This window comes from Leucoraja erinacea, chromosome 30 (genome assembly GCF_028641065.1).
Source record: "Leucoraja erinacea ecotype New England chromosome 30, Leri_hhj_1, whole genome shotgun sequence".
Classification (NCBI taxonomy): Eukaryota; Metazoa; Chordata; class Chondrichthyes; order Rajiformes; family Rajidae; genus Leucoraja; species Leucoraja erinaceus.
In genome coordinates this window covers 16,822,032-16,838,541 of record NC_073406.1, presented here as the reverse complement: position 1 = coordinate 16,838,541, position 16,510 = coordinate 16,822,032, and the positions used below count along the sequence as shown (strand labels likewise).

The window sequence follows — 16,510 nt, the reverse complement described above, 5'->3', positions numbered from 1 at the left end:
CCACGCGATCACAGGGAGAACGCACAAACTCCGTACAGACAGCACCCGTAGTCAGAATCGAACCTGGGTCTCTGGCGCTGTACGGCAGCAACTCAACCGATGCGCCACCGTGCTACCCTATGCTACCCCATGCCGTGTACGAGTATAGGGTGACATGGTTGGGCAGCTGGTGTGGCCTCTGCCTCAAACGCCAGACACCCGGGTTCCACTCTGACTGAGGCTGCTTTGCATGTTCTCCCTGTGACCGCCTGGGTTTCCCCCGAGTGCTTGTTGTTAGATCGGCAGGTTAATTGTTCAATGTAAAATTGCCCCGAGTGTCTAGCAATGGAACAAACTTCTTACTTGCCGCAGCCTAACAGGCCCGTAAATGCAATAACACACAGATAATAATTGATAATACAAAACCCGTAAAAGCAGGTACCCATAATAGCTGCAATTTGAAAACAAGGATGAAAAGTTGTCATACTGAGGCAGTGCTGCAAGCAGTACAATTAAGCAGTGGATGCACGGGACCTGATGTGGCATTAAATGTACCTTCTGAGACTTTAATCCTTATCTCTATACAGTGACATGGGAGGCAGTATGAATAGAGGTTTTCAATGCTGCCACATACATGGGGAAAGCCTGCCTTCATAGCCAGAAGGTGCGTTAGGATACCATGGATGATAGTGGCCCTCAGGCAGGGCAATGGCTTGTCAGTGAATATACAAGGGTTGGGCCATAGATTCCATCTCCAGCCTGAAGACAAGCAGTTTGAAATGCCCGATGAAAATAACATTGTCACATATGTTCAAGACACCTGTTTTATATAGTTTAATAGATTATAAATAAATCGGAATTTTCCATTCCGACTCTTCCATGCTGCTTTTGTATGGATAATGTAAAACAAGGCATTCACAATATTGTCAGTATTCTGAAAAAAAAAGGGCAGACTGGCTTATAATTACTAATCATAACATTAGAAGCCAACTGCATCAATGCTTTCAGTCGCCTTCATTTTGTAGTTTAAGGCATGTGGGAAATGTTCTAGTGAACAACGACATGATCCCATTCACTGACGGTGCAACACTTAAGTCGGACTATTTCATTAAAAAAGCAACAGTGTGCGGCTCTTAATGTTCACTTCAGCCTTGGACATGACAATAGACACGTGTAAGCTCACTAAATAATACTTACCCAAGTACTTTCGGAAGGTTGCGGAGAGGGAGAGGGAGAGAAGCGCACTATGGATAAGGTTTTACTCACGTCGTCAGTCCGCGGTTGGAGTGGCGGGGCAAGAGCTGACTCCATCTCTGCATTCGGCTGCAGGTGCCGCCTGTTCAACTGGGACAGTGCAAACGAGTCCTGAGCGCTAGTACACAGCGGTCACCTTAGATCAGAGGGACACTATTCCCCAACTCTGCTTCCTTCAGCTTCAACCTGAATGCCTAGCACCAGGAGGATGTGTCGGCGGTCTGTGCATCTGCTATATCGTGCTAATGCAATGTAGAACACTTTCCAAACCCACTGCCGGGCCTTGATGCCCACCACCGGGCACCCTCGCCCACCACTGGCACTCTTACCCATGGCTACTTCAGAACATGCTTAATGTTCGGGAACATGGGCAGATGCAACAAATTGTACTTGTATGATGAGGGGGATTTAACATGCTGAGGAGCTTCACCAAACTGCATTTAATTCAGGTGCAAGTATTAGGACAGATTAAAAAATGGTTGATCAAGGAGGCCGAGTCCTATGGAGAGAGATGGAATTTCACAGTTTGGTTTGCAACGGTGTAACAAAGAAGGCCAATGTTGCAGAGGTGGGTGGGCTTGGAGCATCACAAAGATAGAGGGTTTTGGGCTGGGAGGAGAGGGTTACTAAAGGACTCAGTACTGGAGTAACTCAGCAGGTCAGGCAGCATCTCTGGCGGACATAAATAGGTGATGTTTTGGGTTGGGACCCCACCTCCGATCCTTCCTCAAGAAGAAGGGTCTCGAACTGAAACATCACCTATCCATGTTCTCCAGAGATGCTGCCTGACCCGCTGAGTTACCCTAGCACTTTTTGATCTTAACGGTCAAGTCAAGTGTGTTTAATTGACATATCTGCTGGCAAAGGAACAAACTTTTTACTTGCTACAGCTTAACAGGCCCGTATATGCAATAACGCACAGATAATAATTGACAATGCAAGACCTGTAAAAGCTGGAGACCATAATAGCTGCAATTTGAAAACAAGGATGAAACGTTGTCACACTGAGGCGATGTTGTAAGCAGTACATTTAAGCAGCATTGCAATGGATGCACGGGACCCGATGTGGCATTAAATGCGCCTTCTGAGAGTTTTGCTCCACACTACTGCACTTTAATCTTTATCTCTTCTACAGTGTCATGGAAGGCAGTATTAATAAGTGATAGGAGCTGAATTAAGCCATTCGGCCCATCAAGTCTACTTCGCCGCAATGATGGAGCACTGTCAGGTGGGGTTTATAACTGAGGTCTCTCTGCTCTGGTGAAGTTAGTAAGTTCATGACTTTTACGAGCAGAATCAGGCCTTTCAGCGATCGTTTACTCCACCATTCAATCATGGCTGATCTATCTCTCCCTCCTAACTCCATTCTCCTGCCTTCTCCCCATAACCTCTGACACCCGTAGAGGTTTCCAATGCTGCCATGTACATGGGGAAAGCATGTCTTCACAGCCAGAAGGTGCGTTAGAATAATATGGATGACTGTGGCTTGTCAGTGAATGTACACGGGTTGGGCCATAGATTCCACCCCCAGCCTGAACACAGGCGGCTTGAAATGAGGACAACATTTTCACATATGTGCAAGATACTAGTTTTATATAGATTATAAATTGCTCCTCAGTATTTTCCTTCCCTAACCTTCCACGCTGCTTTTGAATAGGTAATGTAAAACAAGGCATCCACAATATTGCCAGCACTCTAAAATAAAACGACAGGCTGGCTCATAATTACTAACCATAACATTACAAGCCAACTGCATCAATGCTTTCAGTCGCCTTCACTTTGTAGCTCAAGGCATTTGGGAAATGTTCTAGTGAACAATGACATGATCCCATTCACTGACGGTGCAACACTTAAGTCGGACTATTTCATTAAAAAAACAACTGTGTGCGGCTCTTAATGTTCACTCCATCCTTGGACATGACAATAGACACGTGTAAGCTCACTAAATAATACTTTCCCAAGTACTTTCGGGAGGTTGCGAGAGGGAGAGGAGAGAAGCGCGTATGTGGATAAGGTTTTACTCACATCGTCAGCCCGGGGTTGGAGTGGCGGGGCAAGAGCTGACTCCATCTCTGCATTCGGCTGCAGGTGCCGCCTGATCAACTGGGACAGTACAAACGATTCCTGAGCGCTAGTACACAGCGGGCACGTTAGATCAGAGGGACACTGTTCCCCATCTCTCCTTCCTTAAGGTCGCTGGTTTGAACCTGAACGCCCGGCACCAGGAGGACGTGCCGGCGGTCTGTGCATCTGCCATATCGTGCTACAACAGTCAATGCGAGCTCTGGCTCCCCGCCAGCAAGGCAGGGTTGCCTGTGCAAGAGCCAGCTAGTGCCTGCATGTTACAAAGTCGATGCTATCTATGCACCAGGGAGAGCGAAGACTCAGACACAAAACGAAAAAAAACCCTTCTACCTCATGCACTATTCAGAGTCTTGTGACACGCTTCATGATTTACCTCTTCACCTAAACGCAGCCCCGGGGCATTTGCAGCAATGGCTAAATGAGTTTGTTTAACTCTTGCCGGCACCGTTCACAGGTGATGATGCCAGGTTAGCGCCAGAACGGAGGGTCAGGAGATGCAGAGACATTGAAACAATCGCAGACACAAGAAACCTTAGACGCTGGAATCTTGGGCAAAACACAAAGTGCTGGAGAAACTCAGCGGGCCAGGCAGCATCTGTGGTGGGAATGGACAGGGAACCTTTCTTCAGACTGGAAAGAAAAGTCATGGAAGACAGGCACAAAATGCAGACTGAAGAAGGGTCTCGAACCGAAACGTCACCGATTCCTTTTATCCAGGATGCAGCCTGACTTGCTGAGTTACTCCAGCGTTTTGAGTCTATCTTTGGTGTAAACCAGAACCTGCAGTTCCTTCCTACACAAAGAATAATCATGCTTCTTTAGTTGAGTTCATTTTGATCAATGGTGTTTTATCATTAATGTTTTATTATTATTATTGTTCAGTGTTTTCGGAGTCATTCGTAACTGTCACTGTATGTCATGTTGTTACTTGTGGGCGGAGCACCAAGGCAAATTCCTTGTATGTGAATTCTTGGCCAATAACTTACTTACTTAAGAGCTACAGTGTGGAAACATGCCCTTGGGCCCACTGAGTCTATGCTGTCCATCGACCTACTGTTCATACTAGTTCTATGCTATCCCATTTTTTCATCCATTCCTGACACATTAGGAATTGTTTTACACAGTGTCCAATCAAACTACAAACCTGCATGTCTTTGAAATGTTGGAAGAAACTGGAGCACCCGAAGGAAACCCAAGTGGTCACAGGGAGAACGTCCAAACTCCAAACAGACAGCACCCGAGGTCAGGATCGAACCCAGGGCTCTGTCACTGCGAGGCAGCATCTCTACGCACTGCTATTTAGCACTGTTTCACACAGTATCAGGAGTAGGGTGATCGGGAGTTGAGGGGGAAAGGAGGAGGAATATTTACTGACTAAGAGGTGATGGTAATTAGAAGTTGAAGATCTCAGAGAAAACTCACGGGTCACGGGGAGAACATTCAAACTCCGTATAGAAAAGCACCCAAGAATATTTCTACTTGATAATTGGTTTCAAGGTCTGAATTGGTTTGAAGAAGGATCCCGACCCAAAACGCCAACCATCCTTTTTCTCCAGAGATGCTGCCTGACCCGCTGAGTTACTCCAGTACTTTGTGTCCAACCGGTTTCACTCACTGTACTGTAGTTCACTTGTCTATTCCCCGTGTCAGATGAGATTACTTCTGGAAAAGATATAAAGCAGAACCTGGCATTGAAACAGAAAATCCAAATGTGTAAAAGACTGGAAAATGTTGAAAATCATAGGCTTTTTATGAAAAAAATCAAAATTGATTTCTCAATTATTCATGATATTAAATCACAAAGTGTGAAGCTAAAAGAGTTCTTTGTGAACTCAGGGAATGAAAAATGTAATTAAAAATTATATTTAAAGCTTCATGCGCAGAAAACTAATGTGTGGCTTGTTGGTTTCTTACTGTAGAGAGATACAGTGAGAAATGTAACAGCATGCTATCCAGACAAATAATACCATACACAAGTGCTTCAGTTAATGCTAAATAGAAAATAGAGTGCATAATATAATGTTGCAACTACAGGGAAAATGCAGCAATTGAAATAAGGGAAAGAAAGTGCAAGGATCGTAGCGAGGTTGATTGGAAGATCTGGAATTTCTCCTTGTCATTTGGGAGGTCCGTTCAAGTGCCAGATAACAGCGGGGAAGAAGCTGATCTTGAATATGGTTTCAAACTTTTCCATCTTCTGGTCCGTGAGGTGGACTGGGCTACATCCACAACTCTCTGCAGTTTCTTGCAGTCTTGGGCAGAGCAATTGCAAAACCAAGCTATGATGCATCTCGATAGGATGGTTCCTATGGATATTTGTAGAAATTGGTCGAAGTCACTGGAATCCTTTTTGCACATAGAACCGTACAGAAACAGGCCCTTCACCCGACCATGTCCATGCTGAACATGATGCCAAGATAAACTAATCTCCTTTGCGTACACATGATCCATATCCCTCCATCCTCGCCTATCATCAATTTGCCTACTTAAAAGCCTCTCGGACACCAATATTGTACCTGCTTCCACCACCACTCCCACCAGCAAGTTCCATGCACCCACGCATCTCCTTTAAACTTTCCCGTTGACCTTTGAACTATGCCTTCTTGTCCTTAACATTTCTAACCTGGGAAAAGGGTTCTGACCGTCTACCAAATCTATGCTTTTCATAGTCCGGCACCTGCTTTAATCCGGACTAAATTAAGAGAATTCATATTTGAAATCCCCCTGGAGGCCCCCCTGAAAATGCGGTGTCTAGGCCGGGTGAGGCGGCTAATCTCGGCCTCATCGGGACTTTTGTGGCCGATGGACAAGTTGAGTTTTCCCCGTGGTCGGGGCTTAGGAACTCCGGCCTAGCTGGAGCCGGCGGATCCATTCCCAAAGCCGACTTCCAAGGCCGACTTTGCTCAGCTCCCCGGCAAATCTTTGTGGTACCGTTCGACTCCTCTAGGAGGCCCATGTCGGACAGAGGGAGCAACAGGTCAATGGGGTTCGGCCCAGTAGTTCTGCTGGGAAAGCAGTGCTTTGGCAACGCACGTGGCCACCGACGAGACCTTCATCAGGACTTCTGAGGGCAACCCGTTAACTGGCGCTCAGGCTGCCCGTGCAAGAAATGCAAGTTTCCATGTAAATTTACATTTAGTATTTGATTTACTGAAGTTTCTAACAGTCCACGGTGCGTCAGAGACACAGGAGAGGGTCAGAGATGTGTTGTATCATTATTATGTGACCTCTGCGGGTCGGGCAAAACAGAAAATCCGGCAAGGCTCTGGAACCAAGAGTGCCGGAAAATTGATGGTGGACCTTCTATCAGGTCTCCCCTCAACCCCCAGCGCACCAGAAAAAAAACCCCAATCCAACCTAGTCCAACCTTTAGGGTAGCACGGTGGCACAGCGGTAGAGTTGCTGCATTACAATGCTTGCAGCGCCAGGGACCCAGGTTCGATCCTGACTATGGGTACTGTCCATACAGAGTTTGCACGTTGTCCCCGTGACTGCGTGGACTTTATTCAAGATCTTCGGTTTCCACCCACACTCCAAAGATGTACGGGTTTGTAGGTTAATTGGTTTGGTATAAATGTAATTGTCCCTCGTGTGTGTAGGATAGTGTTAACATGCGGGGATTGCTGGTCGGTGTGGAATCGGACGGCCGTAGGGCCTATTTCCACACTGTATCTCTAATCTCTAAACTAAAAAAACTGAACTCTCCTTTTGCTAATACTCTCTAATCCACACAGCATTCTGGTAAAACTCTCCTGCACCCTCCCCAAGGTTTCCACATCCTTCCTGTAATGGGGTGACCAGAACTGCACGTGATACATCAAAATGGAGCCTGGCCAATGTTTTATAAAGCTGTAAAACCCTCAGCCTATTGCAGTGAGACATCAGGAAATCCACAACAGGGGCGGGCGGCACAGTGGCGTAGCGGTATAGTTGCTGCCTACAGTGCCAGAGACCTGGGTTTGATCCTGGCTCTAGCTGTTTGTCTGCACGGAGTCTGTACGTTCTCCCCGTGACCGGCACGAGTTTGCTCTGAGATCTTCGGTTTCCTCCCACACTCCAAAGACGTACAGGTTTGTAAGCTAATTGGCTTGGTGTAAATGTAAATTGTCCCTAGTGTGTGTAGGGTAGTGTTAATGTGTGGGGATTTCTGGTCGGTGCAGACTGGGTAGGCCAAAAGGCCTGTTTCCACGCTGTATCTCTAAACTAAACAGAGTGAACAATGAGAAAGTCACCATGAATTACGCTAAAATGTTTCCTGCTTTTTCTCACATATTTAGTTATGTGCCTGTTCTCACTTCTGAGGAACATAATGTTAATTGGTCCTCTCCTCAGTTGGGCTCTGGCTGATTTCCCTGCAGCGATTTAATTAACAAAGAGATAGCCTTTGCAAACAGTCGATAGCGTTATTTAGCATGGTGATGCCCGTCTCTTGTTCCTTCCACTGTTTATCATCATTCTGTCTTCCTTCAGTCAATAGAACAAAATCTTTGCCCCATTGTGGACACAATTATTCTCGCAGACTGAAGCAACAGAGCTTTGCCTGCTGGGGAATCAGTGGTGTTCCCATCGACAGAGGAAGTTTGCTTCAAGCAGCCGACATGTGGTCTGACAGATCTCGTCATCGGATTATTGACTCCGGTCTCCAGGCAGCTTTCTGCCCTTCATCGGAGGCTGTAGGTGGTGTGAAGCAACTGCCATCAGTCTGCTCAAGGCCACTGCTGGCCAGGCATTTATTTTTGTGTTTAGTTTTTAGTTTACATTTTTTAGAGATACAGCGCGGAAACAGGCCCTTCGGCCCACTGAGTCCGCACCGCCCAGCGATATACGCGCACATTAACGCTAGCCTACACACACTAGGGACAATTTTACACTTATACCAAGTATACAAACCCAAGCCAATTAACCTACAAACCTGTACGTCGTTGGAGTGTGGTAGGAAACCGAAGATCTCGGAGAAAACCCACGGGGTCAAGGGGAGAATATATAAACTCCGTACAGGCAGCACCTGGAGTCTGGATCGAACCCAGGTCTCCAGCGCTGCAAGCACTGTAAGGCATCAACTCTACTGCTGCACCACCGTGGCCGCCAATATTCTTGGATCACATACTATAATTCAGGTCGGTTTATAACATCTGAAATCAAGAGCCTTACTTATGATATTTTTAAATTTCAGTGCAGCTGATAGAAATCTATTCAGATTCAGATTCAGAAAACGTTATTGTCTGTCGTAACAGAAAATCTTCTTTGACGTGGCTCAACATACAGACAGGACAATGTACTGATAAGCAGTCATACAACACAGATTTCTGCGAGCACACACAGTGTGTATCGATCTTAAAAGCAATATAAGGATTAAAAACTGTAAAAATAGACAAGATAAAAGTTGTGGATACGTGTAAAGTGACAATGCGTCAGGGTTAATTTGTTCATTTTTTATTTAAGCTGTTTATGGCAATGGGTATGAATGAGTTTTTGTGGATGTTTTTCTTGGATAGGGGGACTTTATATCGGGGGCCTGATGGCAGAAGTTGGAAAGACTTGTGCAGAGGCTGGGTGGGATCCTGTGTAATGAGATTGGCTTTCCTTTTAACTGCCTGGGTGTGGAGTACTGATAATTGATTTTGAGTTTTGCCAGTTATTTTGCTTGCCTGATTGATGATCCGGGAAAGCTTTGATTTGTCTTTGACAGAGGTGAGGGTGAACCAGGATGTGATGTTAAAGGTGAGTACAGATTCTATAAGTGATTTATAGACAGCTGTTAAAATGTCCTGTCTGACATCAAAGCTCCTGAGTTTCCTCAGCAGGAACAGGCGTTGCAGGAACTATCCAAATGCCGGCAGCTCAATGGGCAGCTGGTAGAACAGCTGGCTCATGGTCACAGAGACTCGGGTTCAATCCTGACCTCGGAGCTGAAGGAGCAGTTTGTACATTCTCCCTGAGACCGCGTGGATTGTTCTCCAGATGCTCTGGTTTCCGCACTCATCCTAAAGACTTGTGGGGTGATTGTTTGTGTAGGAAGGAACTGCTGATGCTGGTTTAAACCGAAGATAGGCATTAATTGCTGGAGTAACTCAGCAGGACAGGCAGCATCTCTGGAGGGAAGGAATGGGTGACGTTTCGGTTTGAGACCCTTCTTCAGACTGAGAGTCGGGGAAAGGGAAACGAGAGATATAGATGGTGATGTTGTATGGCTCTGTGAGTAAGACTTCATGAGTTCATAGCGATAGGAGCAGAATGAGGCCATTCGGCCTTTCAAGTCTACTCCGCCATTCAATCACGGCTGATTTATCTCTCCCTCCAAACTCAATTCTCCTGCCTTCCCCCCATAACCCACGACACCCGTATGTGTTAGCGAGTTCATTCTGTGCAGTTAAGGTTTAGTGTAATTCACAGGGAGAGTATGTTGGGTGGGTGGGTGGAGAAGGAGGTAGTGGGCACTATACATTGCATTCCTGTTTCTCCTACGCTTGTTCTCTGGAGGCATTGTTAAACATTGCAACCCACACTTCTTACTTTTCATATCTCAATGGAGTATATTGAAATGGCATGATATCGGAGATGCTATCGGATGTCCATTTCGATTTAGTGGATCATATTTCACCAGCTGTTGCTGTGTTTGACTGGTGCACAGGCTACGTGTATAAAGTGATCTGCTGGTGGAACTCAGCAGGTTAGGCAGCATCTGTGGAGGCAATGGATAGATGACGGACAATATCAAAGCATTTCTTCAGATTAAAAATGCTGCCTCCACAGATACTACTGGACGTTCCTCCAGTGGGTTGTTGTTGTTCCAGACGACCTGCTGTGTGCAGTGGGAGTGCCAGTCACCCTGTTGTGTGTGATAGGCGAACCAGGGTTCCTATTGTGTGTGGTGGGTGTAGCAAGGTCCCGGTTGTGTAAGGTGGGTGTTGTCACCATAGTTTCTCCCAAATGTTTCCAGAATGACAACTACTGGTTGAGAAAATATTTCTAGTGGGACTGGTTAATAGAGTCCATTGCGTCATTGGCGTGCCTAAGTGCCTTTAGTGTTTTAGACATTAGAGATAGAAACATAGAAAATAGGTGCAGGAGTAGGCCAATCAGCCCTTCGAGCCTGCACCGTCATTCAATATGATCATGGCTGATCATCCAACTCAGTATCCTGTACCTGCCTTCTCTCCCTACCCCCTGATCCCTTTAGCCACAAGGGCCACATCTAACTCCCTCCTAAATATAGCCAATGAACTGGCCTCAACTACCTTCTGTGGCAGAGAGTTCCAGAGACTCACCACTCTCTGTGTGAAAAATGTTTTTCTCATCTCAGTCCTAAAGGATTTCCCCTTTATCCTTGAACTGTGACCCCTTGTCCTGGAGTTCCCCAACATCGGGTACAATCTTCCTGCATTTAGCCTGTCCAACCCCCTAAGAATTTTGTAAGTTTCTATAAGATCCCCCCTCAATCTTCTAAATTCCAGCAAGTACAAGCCGAGTCTATCCAGTCTTTCTTCATATGAAAGTCCTGATATCCCAGGAATCAGTCTGGTGAACCTTCTCTCTACTCCCTCTAAGGCAAGAATGTCTTTCCTCAGATTTAAAGACCAAAACTGTACACAATACTCCAGGTGTGGTCTCACTAATACCCTGTACAACTGCAGTATAATGTCCCTGCTCCTATACAGCATGGAAGCAGGCCCTTCGGCTCACCAAGTCCACACCGACAGCGATCACTCCCTACACTAACACAGGGACAATGCACAATTTTTACCAAAGCCAATTAACCTACAAACCTGTACGTCTTTGGCGTGTGGGAGGAAACCGAAGAACCCAGAAAAAGCCCACGCGGTTACGGGGAAAACGTACAAACTTCATATAGACAGCACCCATAGTCAGGATCGAATCTGGGTCTCTGACGCTGTAAAGCCCCTGTCCCATGATGCGAGTTTACCCAAGAGCTCTCCTGAATTAAAAAAAAAAAAAACAAGCTCGGGATACTTCATCTCGAGTATTTTTTTACTGTTAGAAATTTTTCACACTGTTGAAAAAACTTCACGAGTTTCCGCGTTTCCCAAGTACCTGCCGTTAGCATTACGAGCCGCCATGAGACATCCACGAGCTCCGACGTACCCGCTACGTACATTCTACTTACACGAGTTTGATTTTTTTTTTTTAAACTCGGGAGAGCTCTTGGGTAAATTCGCATCGTGGGACAGAGTCTTCAGGCAGCAACTCTACTGCTGCGCCACTGTGCCGCCCACAGGTCACAGCCATAATTGGATACAAGTATGACTTTTAAAAGGCAGTTGCAAAGAAGATGATTACAGTGTCATTGAAAAATGTAAAGCCACCAAATGTTCAACAGTGGAGGGAAAGACTGAAAAGTGTATATTTGATGGAAAGTATAACAGCTAAACTCCAGTTAAGGACTGATGCTTTCAACATTATGTGGACACCGGTATTACTACAACTACCAAGATTGATTAAGGACACGATTTGATGAGCTTGCTTGGGTGCCGGTGAATCTGATGCTTCTAGGACAGAACGCTAAGATGATTTGATGTGATGATGATAGATGCTATGTGATGTGTATATCCTGTTTGTATGTGTACTTTGTATTGTTAATAAATGTTGAGTGCAAAAAAAAAAAGACAGTTGCACAGAAATATGAACAGGAAGGGTTGAAAGGGATATAGGCCAAATGCAGGCAAATGGGACCTGCCCGATATGACAACTTGGTCAGCATAGAAACAGGCCCTTCGGCCCACAATGTCTGTGCTGAACATGCCAAGACTAAATCTTATATGCCTGCACATAATCCATATCCCTCCATTCCGTGCGGATTTCACATGGCTGTTGGTCGGCATGGACAAGCTCGGTCAAGATGCCTGTATCTGCACTGTGCAGATATATGACTCCGGTTGATGGACGGGGCTGGTCTGACCCACTACAGCACCAGATTATAACGCTCCAGCTGACTGTTCACGGGTACTCTTGGAAGGAAGTACAGGCACCTGGATCTGAACCAGCAACCTATGAGGCACCGGGGACTCGGAGAGGTGAGTGCGTGGAATTTGTCTCACTCTGCAATGGGGAAGTGTTCAATGGTTCATTATTGTCACGTGCGCCAGTGAAATTTGATTTACCACACAGTCATACCAGAAAAAAGCAACACGACGCACAACTATATAAACGTTAACGCAGACGGGGCAGTCGAATCATCCGTTGCCGGGACGATCGAAGCTCCCATGGTCGGGGCGGTCGAAGCTCCTGCGGCTGGTGCTCTCAAAGTCGATCCCCAGCAAGAGGCTGCCAGCCCCTCGATGTTAGGCTGCAGAGCGGACGGAGATACGATATGGAAAAAAAAAAATCTCATCTCTGTCGAGGAAAGACATTTTTTTAAGCTTCCCCCATCCCTCCCCCACACACATAATAAAAAGCTAAAGATACACTAAAACATACATTCAACAACAAAGAAAGAAAAGGACGAGACACTGTTGGTGAGGCTGCCATTGTATCGTGCCACACGTTTATTTCATGGTTAGCATTTGCTCTACATTCTATCATTTCCATAACCTGTTTCAAGGTCGCCACATCTCTCTCCAGCCGACTGATCAGGAATACAGGAGGAAATGTTGACGCTGGAATCATGAGCAGAACACAAACAGCTGGAGTAACCATGGGATCAGGCAACATCTGCGGATGGAATGAACCGACGATGTTTCAGATCAGGACCCTTCTCCAGACTCGACAGTGACCATGTAGAGGGGTCTTGATCCAACACTGCCTCTGCCCATTCCCTTCACCTGACCCATTGAATTCCACCGGCACTTTGTGCTGTAATCAGGTATTCAAACCGACACCACACGACTAATTAACCAGTTTCAGACAATGGCTAACATTCAGTCAGAGTGGCTGCGCTTAATCTTGGAAGAAAAATGATATCAGACAAATTATGTCCTGACATGGTTATGGTTTGACTTAAATCAACTAAAACTTGTTCAGACAGATTGGCCTGACATATGTTGATAGTCAAGGAATGCAGTCATTAATTTAGCTCTTCATCAGAAAACAGCCATTAGATTCTGCACAATAACTAAGTAATACATTCTGCAATTTAATGCAAATATAGAATTGCCTCAGGCGTGAATCGGATTATTTTGTGAAATGTATCATTGTCATGCACTATAAACCAAGGCATTGTAATGCAGGGGATGCAATCACCCAGTACATCAGCTCTGGGAGAAGCATGCATGTTTCTACAGGTGAGCAGGTAGGTCTGAGCGCCCTTCACTGAAGTTTGGGCTTCGTTATCACTGACCTGAGGCACTTGAGCTTTCTGTTTCAATATCACAATGAGCCTCATGTACTGTATGTACATTTGAGTTAACAAACAAACTACTGGAGGCAGAGTGGTGTGGCGGTGGAGTTGCTGCCTCACAGTGCCAGAGACCCGGGTTCCATCCTGACTACGAGTACTGTCCGTGTGAAACACATTCTCCCCGTGATCATGTTGGTTTCCTCCCACATTCCAAAGACCAGCAGGTAAATGGTATCTGTACAATGCCCCTAGTGTAGGGGTATTGTACAGATGATTCTTGGTCGGCACGGACTCGGTGAGATAAAGGGCCTGTTTCCATGCTGTATCTTTAAACTAACATAAACCCAAGTGGGTTGAGCAGCATCTGTGGTGGGTGGGTGGGGGGGGGAAAAGGATTGTTCGACAGTTTGGGTCAGGACCCCGCGTCAGAGAGGGTGCAGTGGATATGGCCTGTTGCAAATCAACCATTGTCTCGTCCTTCAGAGCCCATACCAAACGGGCTAACTACTTGAAGTTCTACAGACGTTTGAAGGTGGAAGGTTGGGACATTTGTCTATTAGCCCGACCTGCTTTTGCAGTGTTGATCTTCATTGTACAGGCCTGGCAGAGCATCACCAGTGAAGACAACCAGCAACTGGTGATGTCCACAAATCGCAGACTTCAAGGAGTCCTTGCATGCAAAGGATATGCAACAAAGTACTAAACACTAGCTCTCTTATGCCTGCATTAAGGAGGCATTTAAACACACCTGAGCAACTACAAACACCTGTGAAGCCATGTGTCCAAAACATTATGGTGCCCCAAAACATTATGGTGCCCTGAAATGGGGGGACTATGTGTAAACACAGCTGTAATTTCTACATGGTGAATCCAAAATGGATAAAAATGGCCTTTATTAAAATCTGAGAATGTGCACTGTAACCACATGTGATTTTTTTCTATTACAAATCTCAAATTGTGGAGTACAGAGGCAAATAAATAAATGATGGGTCTTTGTCCCGAACATTATCTTCTACAGACACATATCAGTTCACTTGTTCATTTACCTTAGATGGAATTCCAACATGTCTGAACAAAGGTGTGGTCTGAGTGGCTGGAATCCAATTGTTCCAGGGAGGAAACCATCCTCACTTACTGGGTCAGACCCAAAACCTGGATGCCAACTCTTCATTGCCCTTTGTAATGACCCTGTAATCTATTCTATCCAAGGGATATGAGGGCTGGACAACAAATATGGCTTTGCCAATCATCATGTTTGCCACAGAAGGCTGTGGAGGCCAAGTCAATGGATATTTTTAAGGCAGAGATAGATGGATTCTTGATTAGTATGGGTGTCAGGGGGATATGGGGAGGAGGCAGGGGAATGTGGTTAGGAGGGAGAGATAGATCAGCCATGATTGAACGGTGGAGTAGACTTGATTTTGCCAAATAGCCTAATTCTGCTCCTATCACTTATGACCTTATGTTCCTGTCCCATTCACGATCTGAGAATCCAAAGCAAGTTTGGATCACGGGTTACCATGGTGATAAATCTGAAGAAGGGTCTTGATCCAAAACGCCACCCATACCTTCTCTGCAGAGATGCTGCCTGTCCCGCTGAGTTACTCCAGCATTTTGTGTCTATCTTTACCATGTGATTATCCATTAACACTGACCTTAGGGCTGCTAGTTTGCCACCACATCACATGGTCACATTTCTGGTGTGGTGTTGAAGGCCGAGTGCCACAGCAAGATCTTGTTCACCTCGTGCCGTGGATCACAGTGGCTGACTCTGACAATCATTGGCTTTAGTTCAGGACAACCTCCATTAAACTGAACTTGCATTTCTAAATTATAACAGGAAACTAAAGGAGTTTCCTTGAACTTGTGGTTTGAATAATACAAAACTACAATACAGTAACCAGGACATTTAAATACGGCACCCAGACAATGCTTAGTAAACAACCACACCCCAATCCATTGCAATCCATATTCAGGGGAAAAAAATTGCATGACTCTCCGTGTAGCTCTATCTCAGATGGTGCTGACAAGTTGGACTACAGATTCAGCCCTCCCCACCATCAAAAACATCAAGATAGACTAAGCTTTCATCAAGACTAAATCATTCATCCAGGATCCCCACCATCCAAGCCATGTCCTCTTCTCATTGCCCCCGTCAGGCAGGAGATACAGAGGTAGACTCAGTGGGTGCGGCAGCATCTATGGAGCAAAGGAAATTGTAAACAGCAAAGCCCAGTCTGAAGAAGGGTTTCGGCCCAAAACGTTGCCCATTTCCTTTCCTCCATAGATGCTGCCGCACCCGCTGAGTTTCTCCAGCAATTTTGTCTACCTTCGATCCTCCAGCATCTGCAGTTCCTTCTTGCACAGGAGATACAGAGGCCTGAAGTCCCACATCGCCAGGTTCAGGAACAGTTACTTTCCTACAACCATCAGGTTCTTGAACCAATCTGCACAACCCTAATCCTACCTCAGCAACAGATCTTGCACGACATTGGACTTGCTAACTAATTTGGGTTTTGTTTTTTTTAAAAGCAGTCTTTTTCTTTTCATTGGCGTGTACGTATGTGTGATTTATGTTTCTCACGTTTGGATTTTCTGCCTCTCTCTCTCTCTCTTGGCTGGTCGCCCAAAAAGGACTAACCACACAATAAGCACCACCCATTGCTTACACTTAATAGCATTTTGTCTCGATGTGATGGCTCAGAATTGTAACAATGTTTGTTGCTCTTTCCTTCAGTGTTGTATTTACAGTTCAACTACATTTCTTTGGGCCCACCCCACCCTCCCCTCTTCGGACTTTAGAGCTACAGCGTGGAAACAGGCCCTTCGGCCCACCAAGCCCGAGCCGACCAGCAATCACCCTGCACACTAACCTACACACACCCGGGACAATTTTAC

At 45.8% G+C, this 16,510-nt stretch overlaps 1 protein-coding gene across 1 annotated transcript in view; it reads right to left on the bottom strand.

The window, feature by feature from the left end:
* The window catches only part of LOC129711699 (rap1 GTPase-activating protein 1-like), a 280,412-nt gene that overhangs the window by 71,708 nt on the left and 192,194 nt on the right, over positions 1 to 16,510 (bottom strand).